Genomic DNA, 5,925 nt, shown 5'->3' on the forward strand with positions numbered 1-5,925 from the left:
TTCCGCTTTGTGGATTAGAACAAAGGACAGTAGCAGAAGTCATCGACCCTTAAGTTGAGGGGGCTTGATGGGTTTAAAAGCACAGTATGAAATTGCAAATGGAACGGACTGGATTTGTGCAATGATTTATAGTTTGCAAAGCACTTTTACACAACACCACGGTCTGAATCTTTGTGCCCCCACCCCCCCCCCCATTTATATGTTGAAAAGTTAATCCCCTAGGTGAGTATTTGCAAGTGGGTCTTTGGGAGGTGATGAGGTCATGAGGGTGTGGCCCTCATGGATGGGACTAGTGTCCTTATCAAAGAGGCCCCAGAGAGCCCCCTTCCCCTCTGCTGTGCGAGCACACAGAGAGAAGATGGCCATCTGGAGTGCCCTCGCCCGACCGTGCTGGCGCCCTGACCTGGGACTTCCCAGCCACCAGGACATGCAGAATAAGTCTGTGTTGTTACAAGCTGTCCCGTCTGTGTTATCCCGTTGTAGCCCAGAGTTACCGACACGTGTTGCTCTGTACGGTCAGTGTGTGTATCACCCGAGTTTCCAGCTGCCTGTAGGACACGCTTTACTTCGGTATCACCCGAATGGAAACCGATTGATTGAATTGTCTCCCCAAGTACAGCTGGGACATGGTGATGCTGTGGGCCAGCCAGCGTTCTTTGCACACAACAGACAGACCCCTGCTACCCCGGGCACCGAGGGCATTTACAGGGTGACCGCACGGGCTCGTAGGAAAGCGGACAGCCTCGTCAGAAAGGACAGGAACTGGACCACCCCCAGCACCGCGTGTCAGAGTTCACAGGCATCTCCTTAAGGGCACTGACACTGGGCCATGGAAACGTCAACAGTTTTCTTAGTCTAATTTCCAGGGACAACAGGGGACGTCCCCTCGAGGCTTCGGAGGCAGCGGGCCTGCCGCCACCTTGATCTCAGAGCCTGGTCTCCGGAGCCACGAGGGGCACGTTCCCTCTGCTGTTCCCACCCTTCGGATGGGGCCCCCGGCACAGGAGGCGGACAGCGGAGTCCACGTTCCGCCCTCCGCCGCCCTCACCTTTCTCGCTAACCCGCGTGTGCTTGCAGAGACACGTGTGCCTTCCTACACGCATGCGCACACACAGTTGGGTTGACACCTAGGGGTCCGTGCGGCAACCCTCGAAGGTCCTCGTGGATCCTGGCAAGGCCGGCCGCCCCACGGAGCTGGCGGCCCCGAGGATCCAACACAAGCCCTCTGTGGTCACGGACGATGACGAACACGCAGGGCTCCCGGGTTTGAAGCCGGCTCCCTGAGTTGAGGCAGAGGCGGAAGTCCCGTTCCGGACTCCCAGCGGCTCTGCTGGCAATCCCTCGCGGTGCTCTCACCTCACTTGGGAATGTGGCTTCCAGGGAACCGCGGCGGCCACCGAAATTCCTATTTTAACGTGTGCTACTCATCAAATGTGGGAGAGCTGGCTCCTCGTGGCAAAGCGAAGCTGGTCCAGACAAGAGGGGATTGAGATGAGCAGACAGAATCCAAGGATGAGACAGCACAGGGACGAGGCTCATTCCCCCCGGCTGCCGCCTCTCACCGAAAACCAGAATTGCCGGAAAGTGTCCCCAGAGATCGGACAGCGTGGCCCCCCTGAATCACACCTCCCGGCCAAAGCCACAGAAGGAGGTTTGAGGTTCAGAGTTCACAAGGGAGCGTGGGGAGGGGGCAGCTCATCGAGCACGAAGGAATGAAGGGGGGACTGGTCCCCCTTCCCGAGGAGAACGTTCTGCCTACACGTGGCGTTCCGAAGCTGAAGGACCAAGTTCAAGTTCTCCCTCACTGGGAAAATAATTGTTCTTGACGGTTCTAGGGAGCCTCCGCAGAGAGCTGAGCTCCGTGTTTTGGAGCCCAGAAAGGAGGGGGCACGCAGTCCGGGGAGGAGAGCGGGGTCCGGGGCCGCTGTGGTCAAGGGAACAGCTCCAGTGCGGCCGCGTCACTGTCTGGAGAAAGGTCGTTGGAGCCGATACAGTAGCCGCAACACCACAAGGGGTGTGCGAGCCACCGGGACTGGAGACGTTTTGTGCCTGCGTGTTAGTTCAGAGTCCGCGCTGTCGTAAACGGAGCTAGAATTAAATGGAAGCTTTCCATCAGATAAGTTTTCCACAAGCGGACGCAGCGGATGCATGCTGCTTAGCCCTTGCTTCTTCCTTATCGAGAGCGTTGCTGTGTCCTCAGCTTTGCGGTTTAGGAGGCAGCCGCCAGGCCACCGCCTGAGATGCTGCCCACGGTGACCCGAACGTGGAGGCGCTGTGACTCCTCTTTGACAGATGAGACCCCTGCACGGGCTGCTAAGCGGTGAGCGAGGACTGTCCCCCCACCAGTCCTTCACCTTCCCTCGAACCTGATGACCACATCTGCGTGCCTCCCTCTCCCCCACCCCTCCCCCCACAGGTGTTCACGGTTCTCCTGAAGTTTTTGTTTTACACACACACACACACACACACACACACGCCTAAGGAGGAGCATTTCATTTAGATTTTGTCGTTTTTTCTACCTTGTGTATTAGAAGATATTCAGCGGGCAGTTCGGATGTTTACTCTCTGCACTGCAGGTGGACCTGGAACTCTCTAGAAATGCAAATTCTTGAATCCTCCCTCTGGCCCTATGGAATCAGAACCCATGGTCTGCGTTTCTCTGATGACTCAGGAGGCCCAGAACCTCTTAATTTTCTTACTGGGTGTTTGTGTTCTCTCTCTTCTGAGATGCTTGGTAGACTTTTGCCCCTTGCTATGGGCTTGTTTATCACTTTCTTAATGATTTTAGGTATTTATATATTCTTGACACTGATTCTTTCAGGTTAAATGCACTGAGAATATTTTTTTTCCCCATTTATAGTCTGTGTTTTCTCTATGTTGTCTTACGATGAACAGAATTTCTAATTTTAATGGAAACAAGTGTATTATTTTTGTGGTTAACACTTTTGATTCTTATTTAAGAATGCCTTCCTCAGGGGCGCCTGGGTGGCTCAGTCGGTTAAGCGTCCAACTTCGGCTCAGGTCATGATCTTGCGGTCTGTGAGTTCGAGCCCCGCGTCGGGCTCTGTGCCGACAGCTCAGAGCCTGGAGCCTGTTTCAGATTCTGTGTCTCCCTCTCTCTCTGGCCCTCCCCCGTTCATGCTCTGTCTCTCTCTGTCTCAAAAATAAATAAACGTTAAAAAAAGAAAAAGAATACCTTCCTCACCACAAAGACAGAAAGAAATGTACCTATGTTTTCTACTAGAGATTTTACAGTATTTTCTTTTGACACACAGGTTCTAATCCAATTTACAATAGCTCATAATAAATGTTGACGTCCTGTATTCAAGTTCCCTCACTCTGTGTTGACCACTCCTTTTGTTTTGTTTTGTTTTGTTTTGTTTTGTTTTGTTTTGTTTTAGAATCAACTTGTAAAACTCCATGGAAGATCCTTTTGGGAGTCTGCTTGGGCTTGCGTTACACTGACAGATCAGTTTCGGGTGAATCACCACTTTCCGCACGATGTGCCCACACTGCCTACAGGAACTCGGGATTCTTGTTCAAGTTGTCAACCTCATTTCCAAAGCTTTGCACACATTACTTGTAACACTTCTCCCCAAGTCTCTTCCGCTCCACGACCTGGAACCCAGCTCTCCCCTCTGTCCGGAGGCTCATTCTGAGCGTTGGGGCTCGAGAGATTTCTCTGTTCTAACGCAGAGCAGCCCCAGAGACAGCAAGTTCTATGCCACATTCACTATCATAATATTATGTCAATAATTTCCTGATTCACTGTGAGATATTTTTAGGAAGACCACTTATTTCCTTCTACTTTAAAACATTTCCCCCAAGTACTATCATTCTTAAAATGTTTTATTATTTCCTGAAACCAAATCAAAGAGGAGCAAAGTGACTTCCCACTGTCCTTCCTGAAGCTCCTCCCCTCCCCCCAGCAAGCCTGCTCACCTGTGAGCCCAACTCAGTCTGTGGCATTTCTCCGTATCCTCCCCCCCCACCCCCTTGCATAGCTTCCAAATAGTTTTTTTTTAAGTTTGTTTATTTATTTATTTTGAGAGAGAGAGAGAGCACAAGCAGGGGAGGGGCAGAGAGAGAGGGAGAGAATCCCAAGCAGGCTCCACACTGTCCAGTGCAGAGCCCGACTCCCGGCTCAGACTCCTGAGCCGTGAAATCATGACCTGAGCCGAAATCAAGAGTCGGGCATGTAACTGAGCGAGACAGCCAGGTGCCCTGATTCTAAATGTTTTTGAAGTGAAGATCTGATCTGTAAACAACAGTCTCTCTTTAAAATTGTTCTCTCCACATGATACGTAAAGCACCAGATCAGAGAATCTGAAGCACACAGTTTAATAGGTCAATTTAGCTGTAGTAAAGACATGTTAAGGGTGGCCCGTAATTTTTGTTTCTGTTCGTGTCAGTCAAAATTAGGAAATATGCTGTTCCTGTGTCATTGGTCTTGTTTCCAAAACAAACGCACGTACTTTTTGATCATCATATAAGTGACCTCGCCAGGATGATCTGAAATTATAAATCTTAAAAGAAACAGCCAAATTTTAAGGCATCACAGGTTATGTATTGAAATAAAACTTAGCAAGAGTCTGTGTTTTGGGGATCATTTAGCAAGACATGATTGAAGCACCCATGAATCTTTAGTTCAGAAATTAATTATTGTGGGGGAAAGGGACTTGTGGATTAAAGACAATTACTGAGATTCTTTTTTTAAAAAGATGTCTATCTATTTTTGAGAGACAGAGAGAGTGCACATGAGTGGGGGAGGGGCAGAGAGAGAGGGAGACACAGAATCTGAGGCAGGCTCCCGGCTCTGAGCTGTCAGCACAGAGCCCGACGCGGGGCTTGAACCCACGACCTGAGCCGAAGTTGGACGCTCAACCCATTGAGCCACCCAGGTGCCCCTAGATAATTACTGAGATTCTTAAGACTTGGATTTTCACGGTAATTCACATTATAAAATGAAAAAAACCTCAGACTTGAATCTTTAGTAAATTTCACTTCCACCAGAATAAAGGTTCGGGAAAATGCATCCCAAATGCTACTCAATCACTGTCAAGCCATAAGAATTCACTAAATATTCTAATACGAAACTGAAAATAATTCCATCTCGGAGAAACATGTGATTTGAAAACGGTCTGACAATCTCAAAAATGTAACTCAGTGTAGTAAACATTCACTGAGGGCGTCGGGCCCGGCTGGAGGCTGTGAGGGTGCACAGAGGAAGACAGCCCGGCCTCTGCCCTCAAGCTACGCAGCCTAGTGCCTCTGGGGGCTCCTCCTCACATCAGCCATCACCGCACAATAGTTTCAAATATCCCTGCTCTTTCTTTCGGATGGTTGGATTCTGCGTCGGCTGAGGTATTGATTGGCGATGAGTCTTGATTTGTGGAACACGTGGCTCGTGTGCCGTGCCTCCGTCATTTATCTGAAAGATAAGGGGAGTCAGCCTGCCCTTTGGAGAGTTGATAGGGGAAAAATGCAAGGCACTTTCCAACGTCTTAAAAAACCCATACGCATCCCACGCTTCTGTCGGGATGGACCATCAATTCTTTCTTAGCTGCCGTCATGAATCAGTCAGAAAACGAATCCCTCCCTCTCCCCGAGGTGACGGATACGGGAGAACCGAGGAATCCAGATGAAATACGAGGAGTTACGCAGGAAAGATACTGCTAAGTGGGGGAATAAAAAAGACGGATTGGAGAAACGTCTATCCAAATGGCTCTTTTGTCTACTGTTGGGTAGTAAGAATCTTATATTCTGTTCCAGAAGCCGCAGAAGAGGAGCACAAGTTGGGTGAGGCGGTGAGGCTGGCCCAGCTGTGGGCGTGAGTCCCCGCCGTGTGAAGCTGCGACCGCTCTGCGATGGTCTCCGTGTTTTACCCAAAGGGAGCAACCCCCACGGGGTGTTATTTGTGGAGAT

The sequence above is a fragment of the Panthera tigris genome, chromosome B2 (genome assembly GCF_018350195.1).
Source record: "Panthera tigris isolate Pti1 chromosome B2, P.tigris_Pti1_mat1.1, whole genome shotgun sequence".
Lineage (NCBI taxonomy): Eukaryota > Metazoa > Chordata > Mammalia > Carnivora > Felidae > Panthera > Panthera tigris.